This window comes from Bubalus bubalis, chromosome 4 (genome assembly GCF_019923935.1).
Source record: "Bubalus bubalis isolate 160015118507 breed Murrah chromosome 4, NDDB_SH_1, whole genome shotgun sequence".
In the NCBI taxonomy this organism is placed as follows: domain Eukaryota; kingdom Metazoa; phylum Chordata; class Mammalia; order Artiodactyla; family Bovidae; genus Bubalus; species Bubalus bubalis.
In genome coordinates, this window is record NC_059160.1 from 104,315,194 (window position 1) to 104,336,607 (window position 21,414).

The following is a 21,414-nucleotide window of genomic DNA, read 5'->3' on the forward strand; positions in this document are numbered from 1 at the left end:
TGAATGCAAGGACATGGCCTGACAAAGATTGGGGCAAAGAAGGAGAGCTAAGAAAGCCCACCCCATGGCCTACAGGGCTTTCCAGCGCTGCAATGCTACAGCTGGTCTGGGGGCAGGGTAACAAACAGAGAGAGATCTTCAGAGGCCTGGAAAGTTGGGATAGTAAGAAGAAAGCCTCAATAATTCACAAATCCCAGACAGCCAGCTCAACTACAGATTACTGTGACTCAGGCCCTCACACAGCTAAAAGAAGCCTTTTAATGACTTAACACACAGAGTAAACCAGAATTAACTGAAGTGGATGTTAAATTTGAAATTTTTGAGATGTAATTCAGTTGTTGTATTTGACAGACACCCAAGGGAATCAGAGACTCCTCTGAGTTTTTAGTAAGGCACATGTCCAGTTGAGAGGACTTAGGGATCCAGGATCTATGTGCAGTGTTGACCAGCTAGCACTTACACTTCTGCTCTTGATCTTATTCTCTATGGCAAGGAAGTTCACTCCTGCTTTTATTTCTAATCATCAACCTGGACTAGCAGGACTCCTAATCTATTATATGCCTTTTACCCATCGAACAGATGATCCAGTACCTTTAAAAGTGAAGTCCAATGGATCAGCTATTAAAGGTACTTTTGACAATTTTCATTTTCACTGTGTATCTCTTTACTTGAAAGCTATGCACCTGGCCCAAGATTTCTTGCTCTACATCATCAGCAAGTTGGAGGTCTGTATTGGGAAGGGAACAAGGGGAGAATTTGATGGGAGGAGGTCCTCATTCCTTCCCCCACCTTCCTTTAGGAAGCATATGAAGACTGTCCTCCAACTCCATTATTTTCTACAGATGGATTTTTGCTAACACCATCCCCCATCAGCATTGGTAAATATCTGTTATTTACCAGTGACATTCCATCATCTGCCTTGTTCAAACCCAGGATTTCACTCCCTACAGTTATTTCCTGAATAGGAGCCCCTATTGGACTGAATTCTTCCCATGAATTATTTTGCATTTTCTGTCTTTTGCTTTAATAACTATAAATTAATTGTCTTTAGACAGTAACTCAATTGGAGACTTGATAAAATTGCAATTCTTAGAACAGAATTTCATAGTTAAAATTGATATTTTAATTAAAATTATTTGAAGGAATTATTTCCAATTTTATGGACTCTCTAGATTGGTAATTGTTGTATTCTACTGTGATTAAATACTCAATCATGACAAAAGCTATCATAGACATTTTACTTGAAAAGTTAAGCAATTAGATTGACTTGAAACTTTAATAAGCCATATATGTTTCCTAAAAATGACAACTGAAAGTTTCTTGAGCTTTTCCTAAATAATTTTTAGTCATTAAAAAACAAACAAAAAAAAGACATACAGGCTCTGGGAAAATACTATAAAGTAAAAACTATTGTTTGAGTGACATGAAAACTTCAGAGGGCAGTCTGTCTAGAGGCTTCCCATAGTGTATCAAAAAGTGGATTAGAGTGCTTGAGCCTCAAATAGGTCTGTCATCCCGAGATCTCTACTTCCTGTGGAAAAATAGAAGCTTTAGGCCTCCTTTTAGTCAATAGCCTAGCCTTTAGGGAATTGAGAACCAAATTTTCAAAAGAAAATGCTTTGTGTCCATTATCTTGCTTCCTGCTTCATTTCTGTTTCAATTCCGAGTAAGACTGCTGTCTCCCATTTCTCTGGTCGGTTTCAGACACTGATATGCATCATCATGTGTGGAGGTGATGACTCACGCCACAAGTGTTAGACTCCTGTTCAGGGGGTGTTGCTCACATGCTCTTACAGAGAGCTGGTCAAGTGAGAGGAGCAAGAACCAGAAGGACAGAATCTTTGTCACTTTAATTCATGATAACAATGGTAATTGAAAATTCACACTACGGTTTTGTGTCAAAAAGTACACATACCTGGCTACCACAGTCTAGGTGGAGGAGCCTTTATCAACTATACAGGACACATTAGATTGAGACTTGAAGGATCCAATATCTGATCTTCCGGGGTGGATGTATCCCCCAGGGGGAAGGAGGAAGTTGGCAGGGACTGTCTGCATCCACAAGAGAACAGAGGAGACAGTTGTTTCCAACCAGAGAATGGAAACTAGAAACACTGGTTTTAGCCCAGCTTGTCAGTAGAATTATAGTCTTTCTAAAAGGAGAAGAAATCAGCAAAGCGATGAATATGAATGTGAACAAAGAGATGGACAGACCATGAAGGAAGAGCTAGTGTAAACATCTTAAGGAGAGATATAGATCTTCCAGATTTTCCTAGAATTCCATTTCCATGGAATGCTGCAACATATGAATTGAATGAGATGTTTGTATAGACATTCACAGAAAGATTGCAGTACGATGCAGTTCATCTTCTAATTGAAGTCTCAAGAAGAGGATGATCAACATTGCTGCAGAGGTTACAGACCTTTCAACAGAAGTGAAATTTGATCAGGGTTTTGTCTAGGAAAATGGAATATATGTTCAAAAGCACTGAAGCTTGAAAGTTCGTATGAAATGTATTTGAAAAACGGCAGGTAATTAAGTGTGGCTGAGGCATAAAATTCTTGATAGGAATAAAACACATGGCTAAGAAATGTATCAAGCCAAACAGACAGCAAGAAGAGAAAACAATAAAGGAATCAAAGTCAAAAGTGTTCTGACCAGATTCGCTTTTTAAGACATCATTTTGGCAACAGAGTTATCTGATTTGCTTATCTAATTGGCACTATTAGACAATAGACAACATTTATAGCAGGGATATATTGAAAAGCCAGGAAGATAGCTGCTATGTAAACAGTAATACTACTTGGAACCTGAGTGCTTGGGAAAAAGAGCTCTCAAAAATTTCAGTGACCGAGAAAATAAAACAAAGGAAGGTCAAAGGAAGGTCCAAGGACCAGAGTGAAGACTTTAGGTATAACAAACAGCACTCCTGGCTAAGCCCAGTTTACATAGGGCAGGCCCAGGTGGAGGAAAAAACATATACAAGGGGGAGCCAAAGCACTTTCTCCCTCTCTTTCTCTCCCACGTGCGTGTGCTCTTTCTCTCTCTCTCCCTCTCTCACTCTGTCTCTCTACCTCCCCCGCACGCTCCTCCACTCTCTTCTCTTCCAGTCTTTGGGTTGGCATGCCCTCACACTTCGAGGATGGATTCTCCTGCTATCTTCTAAATAAAATAGAGCTGTAATACTGAAAAAAAAAGTTTCAGTGAGAAAATGTCTTCCTTACTTAACAACTTTTCCCCAATATCATTGTAATGTCTCTGCCTTTGGTTCATAAAAGAGTAGCTACAAGACATTATTCCCCCTTCCTCCAACCAAGATTCACCAATGAACTCCCTGCCCTTCTCCTGAACTTGACTATATGATTACAATTTGGAATTTGTGAATTTAACATTCCTGATTTTTAAGCTGTGAAAGTCCACATTGTGTAGTCATTTTTATACACGTTTTAAAGGCTTTAAGACTGATATGTAAAAAGGAATCAATTATGAGAGTTACATCCAGCCAAACCACCCATTTTTAAACTTTAGTTTAACTTTTTAAAAAAGTTCCCCTAGTGTTTGAAGATTTAAGTATTGCAAAGTGATTAAAAAATAAGAAAAAGGAGTCAATAAGGAAATAACAAAAAATTGTTATGTAATAAAATGTGACCCTTAAAAAAATCCATTCATTAATATACATTATTGAGATGATAAAGGGAAAAACTAAATCCAGATAATTAATATTTTGAATAAAAGATGAGAAGGACATGGGAATCACAGTGGGTTATATTAGGTTGGTGCAAAAAGTAATTGTGGTTTCAGATCATGAATTTTAAATCATTATAACTAGGCTCAAACACATCTTTATCAACCAAAATAGGAACCATTACAATCAACACATTTTTGCCAATAAAAACTAAGTTAGTCTATTCCTGTAGCATAAAAACCCATGCTTTGGGATTCAACAAACTCTTGGAAAGCATTTTCTGCATCCTGTTGGTTGTGGAAATATTTTACCTTCAAAAAGTTGTCAAGATGCTTGAAGAAGTGGTAGTCAGTTGGTGAGAGGTCAGGTGAATATGGCGAATAAGGCAAAACTTCATAGTCCACTTCATTCAAATTTGAAAGCATTGGTTTTGCAATGTGTGGTAGAGCATTGTTGTGGAGAAGAATTGAGCCCTTTCTGGTACCAGCTGCAGGTGTTGCAGTTTTCAGTGCATCTCATTGATTTGCTGAGCATACTTCTTAGATGAAATGGTTTCACTGGGATTCAGATTGGCAACAGACCACCGAACAGTGACCATGATCTTTTTTGGGTGCAAGTTTAGCTTTGGGAAGTGCTTTGGAGCTTCTTCTCATCCAACCACTGAGCTTGTCATTACCGGTTATCATATAAAATCCACTTTCTGTCACAAGGCACAACCCGATTGAGAAATGGTTTGTTGTTGTGTAGAATAAGAGAAGATGACACTTCAGAACAATTTTTTTTTAATCATTTCATGAGTCACCCACTTATTGAGCTTTTTCACCTTTCCAATTTGTTTCAATGCTGAACGACCATAGAATGATCTACATTGAGTTTTTCAGAAACTTCTCATTCATTTGTAAGAGGATCAGCTTCGATAATCCTCTCAATTGGTTGTGGTCAACTCCTGATGGCTGGCCACTACACTCCTCATATTCAAGGCTCTAGTCTCCTTTGCAAAGGTTCTTGGACCACCACTGCACTGTATGCTTGTTACTGTTCCCAGGCCAAATGCATTGATACTGTGAATTGTCTCTGCTGCTTTATAACTTGTTTTGAACTTGAATAAGAAAATTGTTCAAATTTGCTTTATATCTAACATCATTTCTGTAGTTCAAAATAAATATAAAGTAAACAGCAAGTAATAAGTCTTTAGCAAAAATCCATAACGCTAGAAATGTCACAGATGAGTCTATTTTGTTGGCATCATAGCCTACTTAGATGGCCTCCTTAGTTCAGCTAAGGCAAGCCATAATCAAGGAAGGGGCAAAACATCCTATCTTTCCAGTGTGAAGTGTTTAAAGATCATTAATTTGCCTTTTCATCATCTCAGTTCAGTTGCTCAGTCATTTCTGACTCTTTGTGACTCCATGGACTGCAGCAAGCCAGGCTTCCTTGTCCATCACCAACTCCCAAAGCTTGCTCAAACTCATGTCCATTGAGTTAGTGGTGTCATGCAACCATCTCATCCTCTGTCATCCCCTTCTCCTCCTGCCTTCAGTCTCTCCCGGCATCAGGGTCTTTCCCAATGAGTCATTTGTTTGCATTGGGTGGCCAAAGTATTGGAGTTTCAGCTTCAGCATCAGTCCTTCCAATGAATATCTAGGAATGATTTCTTTTAGAATGGATTGGTTGGCTCTCCTTGCAGTCCAAGGGACTCTCAAGAGTCTTCTCCAACACCACAGTTCAAAACCATCAATTCTTCGGTGCTCAGCTTTCTTTATAGTCCAGCTCTCACATCCACACATGACTATGTTGTTTTCACTTTGGCTCCGTCTTTTCATTCTTTCTGGTGTTATTTCTCCACTCTTCTCCAGCAGCATATTAGGCACCTACTGACCTGGGGAGTTCATCTTTCAGTGTCATATCTTTTTGCCTTTTCGTAATGTTCATAGGGTTCTGAAGGGAAGAACACTGAAGTGATTCGCCATTGTCTTCTCCAGTGGACCACGTTTTGTCAGAACATCTCATCTACAGTGAAGGAAATTTTCAAGGTTAAGCTAATGATTTTCCAACATTGTAGGCACTAAATTTACTTGAAAATGTTTAAAAAGTCACTGTAGCTAATCATCTCATTTACGAGTCAACTTAAACATTTGGGCAGTAACATGTGTAGGCCAAGGTATGTTAGAATGGAATTGACACTTCCTAGTTCCCCTGGGATCTTTCACTTTGCTTGGCTGGCTAAGCAACTCCAGGAAATTGCAGCCAGACTCCAGTAAAAGAACAATTTGCCTGTTCTTACCTTAGCTGCTGTTTGCTTTTCAACACTCAACTTATAGAAATCAAATCTATTACTCAGCAGGTAGTGCTTGCACAAATGAAAGATAAATTTTTCTTCTAGATAGGACAGATCAGTGAGACTCATAAAATATTAATGATGAAAGCTTTAGAAATTAGATATATCCCTGACCATAGGTTTCTCTTGACAGTGAAGCACAGTCAATTTAACCCACTTTTTTTTTTTTTCTGTAAGATTCCCATCAAGAATGATATGAAGGGAAAATAATGCATGATTTAAGATTCAGATGAGCACAGATTTTTTGAGAAAGGTAATTTTTCTGTCTTTCATTTTCTCTCATGTTTTGCATTCCTTATCTGCTGTAAATTTCAATGAGTGATGTAGTGTGGCTGATCTGATTCTTAAAGCTGCTCATGTGCTCATGACAGATACTGCTTGAGAATAATACATAAAGTACACAGTTCTTCTTATTTAATTTAATATACAATAGAATAATAGCTCTCTGTATGTGTTAGTGGCTCAGTCCTGTCCAACTCTTTGCAACCCCATGGACTGTAGCCCAACAGGCTTCTCTGTCCATGGAATTCTCCAGACAAGAATACTGGAGTGAGTAAGCATTCCCTTTTCCAGAGGATCTTCCAAACCCAGGGATCAAACCCAGGTCTCCTGCATTGCAGGCAGATTCCTTACCATCTGAACCACCAGGGAAGCCCAATAATAACTGACATTTATATACTTGGAGCAATTCATTTATCCAAAACTTAGAGATCTGTTGAATGTGGATTCAAATATATATTAGTAAAGAAGTGCTCTGTATTCTTCAGAAAGTAATTGTTACAGATAGTTTTCACTTGCAAAGACTTATTATCTTGAAAATCCTTCCAAGACTATTAAAAATGTACATTTAATTTTAGGTTTACTACTTTTTGTAGAATGCTTAGTCAATTACCTTTACTGTGAGATTTTTTTCAACATACATTTTCATTTTATTCAGAAACAAAATTTATATATATAACATTTAAGGATCATAGAAATGTATCATTCTCTTATTATGGCAACCTGAATACTTACATGTATTTATAAATATGTATTTATACATTATATATTTACATATCCATAATGTTAAATATTCACATTCTAAATATTGGAAGTTGTTGAAAATGATAAAATAATATTATTGACCAATTATTTTAAAAATTATTTGATTTTTATGCTAACAATAATTTTTTGCATGATTCATAATGTTTTTAATCATGCTAAAAAGCAGGAGTACATTAAAAGTAACTATTGTTCATAGAAATGCCTCACAAGGAAGGCAACCACCAAAAATTTACCAAAGTAAATACAACTAAATCGTATCTATTAGAATTTGGCATATTAAGAATGCCATTTAAGATGATATATATTAATAACTAGAAAAATAAAGCATATTTTTCATTCATACACTTTATTTCTCCAAATAGAATAAATTCTTAAAATAAATTTGTTTTTATATTAAAATAACATTTATTAAAGAAGGCATATGACTATCAAAGCAGAGAAATTTATTTTTGCTTAATTACCTTTATTTAATTGAATATCTTATTTAATGAATCTTTTCTCAGGTACATCCCAATTATACTTTTCCCCACTATACATGTACAATTATACAAAATCCAAATGAAATCCTTATAAACCACTAATGTGACCCTAATTAGGATCCTGTGTTTACAAAGTGTGGTTGAATCTCCAGTTGGTGATAAGCATACAGGAACAAATCTGCAGATTCCATTTTGTAAATCAGCCTTTTACAAAATTCATCAACACACTATAAAATATCAGATCTTTTGTTAAAATATATCTTAAAATATGTTTAAGGTCACATCACTAGTAAGCGAAAAGACTCAAGACAGGTCCATAACAAGACACCTGGTCCTGAAGCATATTATTACATTCTCAAAACCAATAATTTATTCATAGTTGCCTGGTCATCTGAACATCGTCTCTAGGGTCTAGAATCCCTTTATCAATATATTCCATTCATAAGTTTGAAAATAAACTCCATAACCCAAATGGCCTGCTGTAGCCAAGTACCAGAGCTTGCATAGAATTAAACTCATTGTTACTACAGCTTTCTGCATGACAAATTTTGGGATCCAGTCCCATCACTTCATGGGAAATAGATGGGGAAACAGTGAAAACTGTCAGATTTATTTTTTGGGGCTCCAAAATCACTGCAGATGGTGACTGCAGCCATGAAATTAAAAGACGCTTACTACTTGGAAGGAAAGTTATGACCAACCTAGATAGCATATTCAAAAGCAGAGACATTACTTTGCCAACAAAGGTCCATCTAGTCAAGGCTATGGTTTTTCCCGTGGTCATGTATGGATGTGAGAGTTGGACTCTGAAGAAGGCTGAGCACCAAAGAATTGATGCTTTTGAACTGTGGTGTTGAAGAAGACCCTTGAGAGTCCCTTGGACTGCAAGGAGATCCAACCAGTCCATTCTGAAGGAGATAAGCCCTGGGATTTCTTTGGAAGGAATGATGCAAAAGCTGAAACTCCAGTACTTTGGCCACCTCATGCGAAGAGCTGACTCATTGGAAAAGACTCTGAGGCTGGGAGGAATTGGGGGCAGGAGGAAAAGGGGATGACAGAGGATGAGATGGCTGGATGGCATCACTGACTCAATGGATGTGAGTATGAGTGAACTCCCAGAGTTGGTGATGGACAGGGAGGCCTGGCATGCTGCGATTCATGGGGTCACAAAGAATTGGACACGACTGAGCGACTGAACTGAACTGAACAGCTAGGCCTCCTTAAATCCTACCTACTTTCTGCATCACTCTAATAATTGTGGGTGCTACACTCTCCATGCTGAGATATAACCAATTATCTATAACAATAATAGCTCTATATTTAGAAATGAATTATTTGAAATGAAAATTCTAAAATGACTGATACCATTTTAAAATATTAATATCAATCTCCAGTTGCAACTGTTTTTGCTATATCTGGAAGCTACAAAAGAAAAAACAAAGTAGAAAAAAAGTACAGAGACTCTAGAGAGGGTCTTTTTGACCACAGAAGCTAACCACATTACATATAAGTAAAGATGAAAGAAGCTAAAGGGGATGGCTGGAGAGGTAGAGAAATCTGTGCCTCAAGAGCATCTGAATTCTCACAATTAACTGTTGTGTAAAATAATAAATGTTTATATAGCATCAAACTTCAGAAAATAGCATTATTTTTTCCTTGGAGGTATCTAAGTAGCCCAGGAAAGCACAAAATATTTTAAAATATCAGTTAAGTTCAGTTCAGTTGCTTGGTCGTGTCCGACTCTTTGCCACCCCATGAATCACAGCACGCCAGGCCTCCCTGTCCATCACCATCTCCCGGAGTTCACTCAAACTCACGTCATCCAGTTGGTGATGACATCCAGCCATTTCATCCTCTGTCATCCCCTTTTCCTCCTGCCCTCCATCCCTCCCAGCATCAGAGTCTTTTACAATGAGTCAACTCTTCGCATGAGGTGGCCAAAGTACTGGAGTTTCAGCTTTAGCATCATTCCTTCCAAAGAACACCCAGGGCTGATCTCCTTTAGAATGGACTGGTTGGATCTCCTTCCAGTCCAAGGGACTCACAACAGTTCAAAAGCATCAATTCTTTGATGCTTAGCTTTCTTCACAGTCCAACTCTCGCATTCATCCATGACCACTGGAAAAACCATAGCCTTGACTAGACGGACCTTTGTTGGCAAAGTAATGTCTCTGCTTTTCAACATGCTATATAGATTGATCACAACTTTTCTTCCAAGGAGTAAGTGTCTTTTAATTTCATGGCTGCAGTCACCATCTGCAGTGATTTTGGAGCCCAAAAAAATGAAGTCTGACACTGTTTCCACTGTTTCCCCATCTATTTCCCATGAAGTGATGAGACCAGATGCCATGATCTTCGTTTTCTGAATGTTGAGCTTTAAGCCAACTTTTTCACTCTCCTCTTTCACTTTCATCAAGAGGCTTTTGAGTTCCTCTTCACTTTCTGCCATAAGGGTGGTGTCATCTGCATATCTGAGGTTATTGATATTTCTCCCTGCAGTCTTGATTCCAGCTTGTGCTTCTTCCTGCCCAGCGTTTCTCATGATGTACCCTGCATATAAGTTAAATAAGCAGGGTGACAATATACAGCCTTGACGTACTGCTTTTCCTATTTGGAACCAGTCTGTTGTTCCATGTCCAGTTCTAACTGTTGCTTCCTGACCTGCATACAGGTTTCTCAAGAGGCAGGTCAGGTGCTCTAGTATTCCCATCTCTTTCAGAATTTTCCACAGTTTATTATGATCCAGACAGTCAAAGGCTTTGGCATAGTCAATAAAGCAGAAGTAGATGTTTTTCTGGAACTCTCTTGCTTTTTTATTTTAGAATATAAGTAGTACTTTTAAGCCCAGTTGAGAAAAATGCAAAATAACAATATATTTGTCCTCAACCTATCTTTGCTTAAAGAATATGTGCATGACTTTTAAGACATTATTAGAGACTTTTCTTCATGTATTCATTGTGTTATAGACACACAATTTTCTTCTAAATAACTTTGTTAACAAAATCTGGCAGACAGTCAATAGCAAACTGTGTTCCAGGCAATGAATGTATAATGTTATAGCAGGAACAATCTCTTGAATGTTTTACGCCTTTATAACTGGTGGAAAAATCAAAACATGGATAAACATGGAACAAACTAGCCCATACACTTTTAAGTGACGTGAAGCTAACCTAAAGCTTACTGCAGTTACTTTCTAAAGATAAATAATTCTGCGTTTATGTGAAATATTGTAAAATATATCTAACTTATTTGCTAGCTCAGATAAAATCAATGATAATGTCAAAAGACATATATGTGTGTATTTTTATAGTATATAATGTAAGCTTCAAACATTTAATATGGCTACTTTTAATGAATAATTTAACTTAATATGAAGAAGTATTCTGTGAGATATTTATTAAATAATTATATTAAATGTTCTTTCTATATTTTTCTCTCAATTTGGAAAACTATAAAATATGAATATAATATGATTGCATGGGAATAGCAAATTATCTATAATAATTTTTATTTTACTTTTATAAATAACAAGAGGATTGAATTAGTAATATTGGACTTTCTTTTTTCCAGTATATCCACATTTTCTACACAGGACTGATTGTGACTACTTCTTTCTTAAGGTGAGACTGAATGTAATTCACAGTGGAATTTTGAGGGGCTATACTTTTTATATTTATTGAAGATATTTATCTTTTTATATTATCAAAGATATTCCACAAATCAAATTGTCTTCGGGTAGTTAGTGGTGGTGGTTTAGCCACTTAGTCATGACCAACTCTTGCAACCTCATGGACTATAGCCCACCAGGCTCCCCTGTCCCTGGGATTCTCCAGGGAAGAACACTGGAATGGGTTGCCATTTCCTTCTCCAATGCATGAAAGTGAAAAGTGAAAGTGAAGTCGCTCAGTCGTGTCCAACTCCTAGCCACCCCGTGGACTGCACCCCACCAGGTCCCTCCGTCCATGGGATTTTCCAGGCAAGAGTACTGGAGTGGGTTGCCATTGCCTTTGGATGTTTATTGGCAACTTCTGAGTTTATCAAAGCATATAACTTGATGTTTTTATTAAAACTTGGAAATTTATTGATGCTAAAAGAAAAAAAAAACACAAGTCATAGTTAGAGCAATAATAAAATATTCTATTACAACTAATACAATTAAGATACCTCATGAAGCAAATGAATACACACACACAGAGAAGCATGTTAATATCTTTAAGTTTTTCCTAAAATGCAAGTATATTAGATTATTTTAATTACCAGGTACCATCATTTTTTTTAAACAATGCTGTGGCTATTTTTGCTCTATTACTCCAAGAATTAGATGTCTTATTATTGTATCATAAATTAATATTAAGTTTATTCACATATTCATCTCTGTTTTTTCAGTGTTCCTTATTAGAACTTCCACCTTATCTATTTACCTGAAGTACATTTTTTAGACTTTGCTTTAGTGAAGATTTTTCAGTTTTTCTTTGTCTGAAAGTATTTTGTATTTGGCTCTTGTCCTTAGAAAATAATTTCTCTGAACTGTGAATCTACATTGTCAGGGGTTATTTCTGATTGAAAAGGGGGTACATACAAGGAAGAATTAGAGGCATTGCATGTTTAGAGTCTCTTAAAATGCTAATGGTTAATTATTTATATTTTACAGATGATGTAAATAGTGACATTTTTCTCTTTGGTCTTAACTTAAAAGGCTGTCCTCTGCTAAAACTTTAATTCAAACTATGTTTCTACCTCCACAGGTCTCCAACCTTTTCCTTCATAATTCTGATATGATTCTGTTACTTTTTTCTCTTCCCTGGAGCAAGGACATTATCATATTGATATTACTAAGCTATTAAGCCCTGTCACAGTGAACAGGAGTATGCGTGCCAGTGTGCGTGTGCAGTCATGTCCAGCTCTTTGTGACCCATGGATTGTGGCCCTCCAGGCTCTGTCCGTGGGATTTCCCAGGCAGGAATACTGGAGTGGGTTACCAGAGATGGAGTATAGTCTTTGTTTCATTCTGCTTTTGAAGAAAACAAAACACTTACTTTGGGTTCTTCTTCTAATCTTTTAGACTCCTTGAACACACAATATTAATTTTAGAGACTTTGGGATTCTTGTAATTACTATTAATGCTTACTGTTTAACTAAGCAGGCAATTAATAAAGTGCCCATGTAGACTCTCTAATGAGAGAATATGGTAATTGGAAAAGGTAGCTAAAATTGGAGAGGACATGTTCACAAGTTTTTCTTCTCTTTAGTCATGTGAAAAATGTGTATATAAAGTAGCTGTTGTTGGCATTTTACAGCATAAACATTTCAAACATTTTTGTTTACTCCCTTTGGAGCTTGGCACTTTCACAGTGGTTTAAATTAGTCAGATTTATTTGTGGAAAATAGTATTAAAATGTTCATGTTTTTCATTATGAAATCCATTATTATTTTTTACTTTAAAATATAGCACATGCTATTTTTTCTGGGTTTTTTTTCCAAAGATAATGTGAAAATACCATTAAAAAAACATTCAAATATTCAAACAGTTATAACAAACTGTTTCTTGGGGTAGGGAGATTTTCAAATATAAATTTTAATCTATCAGAACTGAGATCACCTCCATAAGCTGGTTTATTGTGCATATTTTATTTTTCAAGTTTCTAGTAGCAATTAAAATTCACAATAATTTGTGTTGTCCCAAATACTTGTAATGTATGTAGTTAATTTTTCCTTTCAATGCAGCTCAGTTCAGTTGCTCAGTTGTGTCCAACTCTTTGCGACCCCATGAATCACAGCACGCCAGGCCTCCCTGTCCATCACTAACTCTCAGAGTTCACTCAAACTCATGTCCATTGAGTTGGTGATGCCATCCAGCCATCTCATCCTCTGTCGTCCCCTTCTCCTCCTGCCCCCAATCCCTCCCAGCATCACGGTCTTTTCCAATGAGTCAACTCTTCACATGAGGTGGCTAAAGTATTGGAGTTTCAGCTTCAGCATCAGTCCTTCCAATGAACAGCCAGGACTGATCTCCTTTAGGATGGACTGGTTGGATCTCCTTGCAGTCCAAGGGACTCTCAAGAGTCTTCTCTAACACAATAGTTCAAAAGCATCAATTCTTGGGTGCTCAGCTTTCTTCACAGTTCAACTCTCACATCCATACATGACCACTGGAAAAACCATAGCCTTGACTAGATGGACCTTTGTTGGCAAAGTGGATAGGGCTCTTTAATTACATATTCTACTTCATGCATTTCCACTTTTCCGACTATCTACTGCTAACTCAAAGAATTAAAGAAATAAGCAAAAGAAGCTATGTAGTTAAATACAGTTGAATTATCCAGCTTCATATGTCAAATTTTAGTGAGCTATTATGCATTGCAGTATGCAGTGTTAGCCCACAGAAAATTTTAACTCTTTATAATCCTTTCATCAGATCAGATGTGTGGTCCCATATTACCTGTCTTTTGTTATAAACATAGACTTCTCAGAAACTGAGTAGTCATATTTCACATTTTATTCCAATTCTTTACATAATTTTAGAGCAGTGAAGCATATCCAGTTTAAAATCTTTCATTTTGATCTTCATAGAGTAAAATTTATGAGCAACTTAACCTCCCCAAGTGCATCATTACCACAACTCCACTGGGATTCTTCAACCTTTGACCTCAAGCTAAATTTGGCAAAACTTTGAATGAATGTTCTCTTAGTTAAAATTCTCAGTTTCTGTATTTCTATATTCCATGGAAATTATTGCTTTCTATAAAATTGGCAAGTAAATATTTGCTTACAAATTAGAATGATATTGATCTGCATGTGTTTTAGAAAGGACATAAGCCTCATTTTTAAAATATAGAATAATCATACTCAAAATGACTCAGTATTATTCTATAAATGAAAATACATATATCCACAGTCTATGGATCACAAGGCTTTAGAACTGCGATATACTAGGAGAATTATGTCATGAAGGACAAAACAGTGATTTTTATTTGAGGAACAAACTGCTATTTTCATAATGTAGAATGTTACATCACCCCACTCCTGTACTCTTGCCTGGAAAATCCCATGGACAGAGGAGCCTGGTAGACTGCAGTCCATGGGGTAGCTAGGAGTCAGACATGACTGAGTGACTTCCCTTTCACTTTTCACTTTCATGCATTGGAGAAGGAAATGGCAACCCACTCCAGTGTTCTTGCCTGGAGAATCCCAGGGATGGGGGAGCCTGGTGGGCTGCCGTCTATAGGGTCGCACAGAGTCGGACACGACTGAAGTGACTTAGCAGCAGCAGCAGCAGAATGTTAAATAAATAAGAAAAGTGTAGCAGTTCTCAGACTATTTTCTTTCAGGATCCTGTCTTAAAAATTATTGAGGACTCCAAAGAGGTTTGTTATGTGCATTTTACATTGATATTTAGTGTATTAGAAACTAAAATATAAATTTTAATATATTCATCATTTACTTGAACACTATTACTTATAAATAACATGTTTTATGGAAAACAGCTGCCTTTTTTAAGCAAAGCAAAATTTAGTGAGAAGAGCAGCAATGTTTTCTATTTTTGCTAATCTCTTTTATGTGTGGCTCAATAGGAGATTGTTGGGTCCTCCTTTTTGTACTGTATTCATTCTCTTTTGATATCACACCTTATGAAGACTTTGGAAATCTCCACTGTATGCTCTTGACAGAATGAGGACTAAAAGACAAAGTCTTAATATAATTATCAAAGTAGTTTTAACCTTGCAGTTGCACAGAAAAAGGTGATGGAGATCCCAGGTAACTGTTGATGACACTTTGGAAATTGCTGATTGGTGGCTTCAAACAGCAATGTACTTTCCCTCTGAGTTTCCAGGTCACCTGGACCATTCTGCCACCCTGGACTGGGCTTGACTGTGCTCCTTGGCTTACTCATGTGTTTGCACTCAACTCCTCCATTGTCTGGAAGCTGGCCACTCTAGGAAGGCCTTGGCTCCAGCAAGCTAGCCTGGCCTGTTCCCATGGCAGTCAGTGTTCTAGGAGGGAAAATTGAAGCATGAAAGGCATGAGTTCTAGGCTTAGATCTGAATACACTGTCAATTCTATGCCATTCATTTGGCTGAAATGTATCAAAAAGTCAACCCACATCCATATGTGGAAAATAGGCTCTATCTTTTGATGAGAGAAGTTACAGTCATATTGAAAAGGGGGTACATAACGCAAAAGAATTTGGGGCATTTTGTCAATTAACCATAGCATCCTAGCTAAGCCTTCTCCTAAAAAAGGTAAAGATAACTCTTTGCCTCATTTTCAATGTATTTAACTCTCTTGTATCTACTGTAGGAATCTGAAAGGACATACTTAGAAATAATAGTGTTATCATTTAAAATGTATTAGTTTGGGCTCTACACTGTCAATACTTACATATAACCAGGGCTTCAGATATAACCAGGTCCTGACACATGAAAGTGAAAGTGAAGTCGCTCAGTCGTGTCCGACTCTTTGCCACCCCATGAATCACAGCACGCCAGGCCTCCCTGTCCATCACCAACTCCCGGAGTTCACTCAGATTCATGTCCATTGAGTCAGTGATGCCATCCAGCCATCTTATCCTCTGTCGTCCCCTTCTCCTCCTGCCCCCAATCCCTCCCAGCATCAGAGTCTTTTCCAATGAGTCAGCTCTTCTCATGAGGTGGCCAAAGTACTGGAGTTTCAGCTTCAGCATCAGTCCTTCCAAAAATGCTTATGTCCAGCCAGTTATTGTAATGTGGGAATGCAAGTCCATTATTGCTGTATACTCTAATTAAAAAAAAAACTAGACGTTTATATAAAATTCTTCCTTTCTCACATGTTTCATGGACCAAGTTAATTCTGTTAGAACCTAGAATCTCCCCTAGCTGGCCATTTTTGTGAAACTTGGATCATTTGAACATTGCAGATGTTGTCATGAAATTTTCATTTTTTATGCTTTGTTTCAATTGATATATTGCTTCATTATTGCTGTTCATTCATATTGATATTGATGTATGAATATTGATATCATACATATTCATAATCTAGTCTTACTGTCTCTTTAAAAATTATGCAATCTTTAGCTCTCATGCATTAGAATGTAGGAACATCCTAAACAAATTTAACTCAAATAAAACTGTAAAAAGTCAGCAAAAGCCAGAGAGAATATGAGAGAAACAGAAATAACAGCTTACATAAATTTGTTAGGCAGTTTTACATTCCATTTCACTTGGTATACCTCAGTGAGGTGAGAATGAAATGGGAGATGTAAGTCTGTTATTCCCACTGTTATCACTAGTTCCCATAGGTGAACATCTTACTCACCAAACAGAACCTGATTCTAGTGCTTAAGATGCATGTATCGCATGTTGTTGTTTAGTCACTAAGTCGTATCCAACTCTTGCAACCCAGACATAACTCACCAGTCTCCTCTGTCCATGGGATTTCCTAGGCAAGAATACTGGAGTGGGTTGCCTTTCATTCTCCACAGGATCTTCCCAACTAGGAATCGAACCTATCTCCTGCATTGCGGGTGGATTCTTTACTGCTGAGCCACAGGGGAAGCCCACAAACCTAGAAAGATTACATTTGATTCTCAATAGAAAAAGCACAATCATTTATAATGTGGAAAGAACTACTGACTATGGTGAATCCAGTTTTAAACAGAATATCAATCTGAAGTGTAGCATGATAGTTCTATTTCTCCCATATTTGATTATATATGTTTTATATTTTACTTTGTGACTTTGGATTTAATGACTACATAAGACACTATGATTTTAGACTTTAAAGGTAATTTCAACTCTTGAAAAGGAAACCCAACCTAGCCTTTGTCCTATCAATAAGTTAAATCTGCCCCTTGGAGTCCCTAGCATTAATATTTTTCCTTATGCATAAGTTTGCAGTTGAACTAATGATCTTCACATTTCGATGTGTCTTGACTATTCTATGATTATCAGCTTGACTTTTAGGTCATTTTAAAAATAACTTAGGACTTCCCAAGTGGCACTAGTGGTAAAGAACCCACCTACCAATGCAAGAGACATAGAGACACAGGTTTGATCCCTGGGTTGCAGGATCCCTGGAGAATCCTATAGACAGAGGAGCCTGGCAGGCTACAGTCCATAGGGTGGCAAAGCGTTGGACATGACTGAAATGACTTAGCTCTCATGCACATGCTTTGAATCACTGAGTAAATGATAAACATTTTCCTCCAGATTACAATATAACTAATATTCTATTTGAAACCAATGCATAAATATGTGTTGTAGCTAATCAGTTTTTTGTCTTGCCTCTTCAGCCTTCTTTTTTGTTGTTGTTTTTTTTTTCTTTTTTTTTAATTTTATTTTTTAACTTTACAATATTGTGTTGGTTTTGCCATATATCAAAATGAATCCGCCACAGGTATACATGTGTTCCACATCCTGAACCCTCCTCCCTCCTCCCTCCCCATACCATCCCTCTGTGGGAGAGGGAGAGGGTGGGATGATTTGGGAGAATAGCATTGAAACAGGTATAATATTATATATGAAACAAGACTCTTCAGCCTTCTTAAAAAAAAAAACAAAAACCTGAACGCTTTGTGCATAAAAGATTTCTTAACAAATTTTTGTTGGTCATTGATACAGGTGAACTTTTCAATGTGTTTTTTCTGTCTCATGTACAAGTAGTTATACCCCCTAATATTTAGACACATTACAAGCTTCATAGTAGAGTGAGGATCTCTTGCAAAGACTATATTAGTTTTTATTCCACAATCATACAGATTTCAACTTCAATGTTAGTCTGCTGCTGCTGCTAAGTCGCTTCAGTCATGTCCGACTCTGTGCGGCCCCATAGACAGCAACCCACCAGGCTCCCCTGTCCCTAGGATTCTCCAGGCAAGAATACTGGAGTGGGTTGCCATTTCCTTCTCCAATGCATGCATGCATGCTAAGTCACTTCAGTCATGTCTGATTCTGTGCGATCCTATGGACAGCAGCCCACCAGGCTCTGCTGTCCACGGGATTGTCTAGGCAAGAATACTAGAGTGGGTTGCCATTTCCTTCTCCCTATATCAGTCTAAAACACAATATCTTAGCCTTTTCAAGATACTTTCACAAAATACCACAGCTTGAATAGTTTATCAACAACAGACATTTATTTCTCATTAAAAATTATATTTTCAATGCTGGAAAAAATGAACTTGGACTTCCATAATGTTCATTTTAATAGGATTATAAGACAACAAATGTTTGTCTAAGTCAGTTGCTGCTTGCAGTTAAGAAATTTGCTTCTTATCATTAAACAGTCATTTATAAGTTGTCCTTCCAAATACAGTTATATGCAATTAAAATTAACCCCTAGACACAATCTATTCTGTTCTATTCTGTAACCATTACACTTTCACTGTTCTTTCTAATGTTAATGAGAAGTTACACACCTTCGTCAATGAATAAAAGGACAACTCTGAGCCAGGATCTAGTTGCAATACAGCCATCTTGTAAAGTTCCTCATTAGCTGAAATAAACTGTCACCACTAATATCACAGGCAACAGATTTAAATTAGGTAGGTGACTCCTTCCTCGCTGAAGAAAATGAATCCAAAGAAAAACAATAATTACTAATCATCAGGAAGTATTTTAGCAAGTGCTGAGACCCAGCCTCCTGACACATCCTAAAGCAGGAGATGATTACTGCCACAAGAAGCAGAAGGGAAATTTTGTGTTATCACACGGCGAGAAGACTCAACAAGTTTTTACCAGCCAGGATCTCTGCTCAAGTAGTTGAAAAGCAGTTTGTATATATTTAAATACTAGGTTATTTACAAAGCGTACTGAAATAAGCACTGGCCCAGAAATGTTTCCATTATGTTAAATAGCTGTTCTCATGCGTGGTAGCAGATCTGGTCCCAGCCTCCGACTGGCTGCGCACTGCCTTTTTTTCCCATGACCCACCCTACTTTTTAACCCTATATTTGTTGACCTGACATTAACATTTACATTTGCCGTAAACTATAACAAGACCTGATGGGGATGGAGACCTTTTCTAATATGAGTCATTCTATTTAATTCATTGTATGATTTCAATGCTGAATTGTTTGATGTAAAAGGTGTAGAAAGCTTATGAAAACACAGAATCAGTCACCTCTTTATTACTAGTAGTAAATAATAATAAAACAGCCCCCACTGATTACATTTAAGAAACTTAAGAAAGTATAGTATGCTTAAGAAAGTATAGTATACTTTGATTATATATAATTATATCTCAGAGTCATCAATAAAGTCAACATTTATATATCTGTAGTCTACTTTGTGGCTGCCAGATGGTTAGATTTGGAAATTTAAACAGGAATGATTTCTACAGGTTTTGAAGTAGAACTGTGAACTAAGTGGGAGTGGTTTATTCAACTGATTATGTTGGGGTACAGAATTAATCTAATGGACTTTTCTGGGGTATGTGCCAAGTTCTCGTTGCTTTGTTTTCTCCTATAATCAAAGAAATAACCCTTGAACTAAGTTGTTAATGTGCCAGTTTTAAAATGAAGAGCCTGAGGATTAAGACCTTGCCTAAAATCACACAGCCAGTAGTAGAAAATCCAGGATGCAAATTCAGGTGTATCTAGCTTCCACAGTATCTCTTTCAAGCAAATGAGGATGAGATTTAGAGTTGAATTTTAAGGGTGAATTGGGGCTAATTAACAATGCATATGCTCAGTCATTCAGTTGTGTCCAACTCTCTGTGACTCCATGGACTGTACTCATCAGGCTCCTCTGTCAAGGGGATTCTCCAGGCAAGAATACTGAAGTGGGTTGTCATTTCCTCCTCAAGGAGATCTTACTGACTCAAGGATCAAACCCTCATTCATCTCTTGAGTCTCCTGCACTGACAGGCAGATTCTTTACTACTGATTCTCCTGTTTTCTAAGCGTTAGGAGGCAATTAAGCAGGCAAGAAGAAAGTAAATCAAGACACAGACAACAACAGAAACAATGATAGGGCACAGATGATAAGGTAAATGGCATAATTTAAGGAGTAGATACCCGTAGCCATAATATTAATTGTTAGAAAGTAATCCCAGAAAAATAGATTAGAAATGCAGGCAGTAGCCCTATTACAACACACCTCACATGAAGTGTCATGGAGGTATAAATCATTCAAAGGTTTTAAACACAAAAAGCAGAATTGTAATGAATCTTTAGAAAAATAATGCTATTATAACAATATGTTTGATGAACTGTAGAAGTGAAGGGATGTTGGTGTGTCTTTTAGACTCCTGGACCCAATTCCAAGGTTCACACTGCTTCACAATACCCCACCACCACCACCACCACTTCAGATGCCAGTCGCAAGCCCAAATTCTTACCTATGCTTCTAACCAACTGGCTGAAGCTCAAAGGTTCCCTAGACCCCTTCCCAGGATTGATTAATTTGTAAAGTGGCTCAGTACTCAGAAAAACATTTCACTTATTAGATCACCAGTTTAATATAGATTGATACAGAGGGATTTAATACAGATGGAAGAGATATCTAGAACAAGGTATAGGGAAAGGATGCAACGTTTCCACACCCTCTCCAGATGTGCTACTCTGCCAGCACCTACACATGTCCATCAGCCTGGAAGCTCTCCGAACCCCACTCTTCTGGGTTATTTTAGAGGCTTCATTACAAAGGCTTGGTTGATTAAATCATTGACCATTGGTAACTGATTCAACCTCTAGTCCCTCTCATCTCCCAGGAGGTCTGAAGGTGGGACTGAAATTTCCAACCCTCTAATCACATGGCTGGTTCTCCTAGCAACCAGCTCCCATCCTTAGTGCATTCCGCAACTCGCCTTATTAACAAAAGAGACGTTTTAAAGCTTTTAGCACTTAGGAAATGCCAAAGGTTTGGGGAGCCTTAAGCATGGAACTGTGAACAAA

At 37.3% G+C, this 21,414-nt stretch overlaps 1 protein-coding gene across 1 annotated transcript in view; it reads left to right on the forward strand.

Annotated features, from left to right (window-relative positions):
* Positions 1-21,414, forward strand: part of MGAT4C (MGAT4 family member C) — a 284,176-nt gene that overhangs the window by 207,213 nt on the left and 55,549 nt on the right. The window contains exon 2 of the mRNA XM_025284376.3: positions 11,118-11,167. The gene's annotated coding sequence lies outside the window, so the exon portion shown is untranslated. The remainder of the gene's footprint in view (positions 1-11,117; positions 11,168-21,414) is intronic.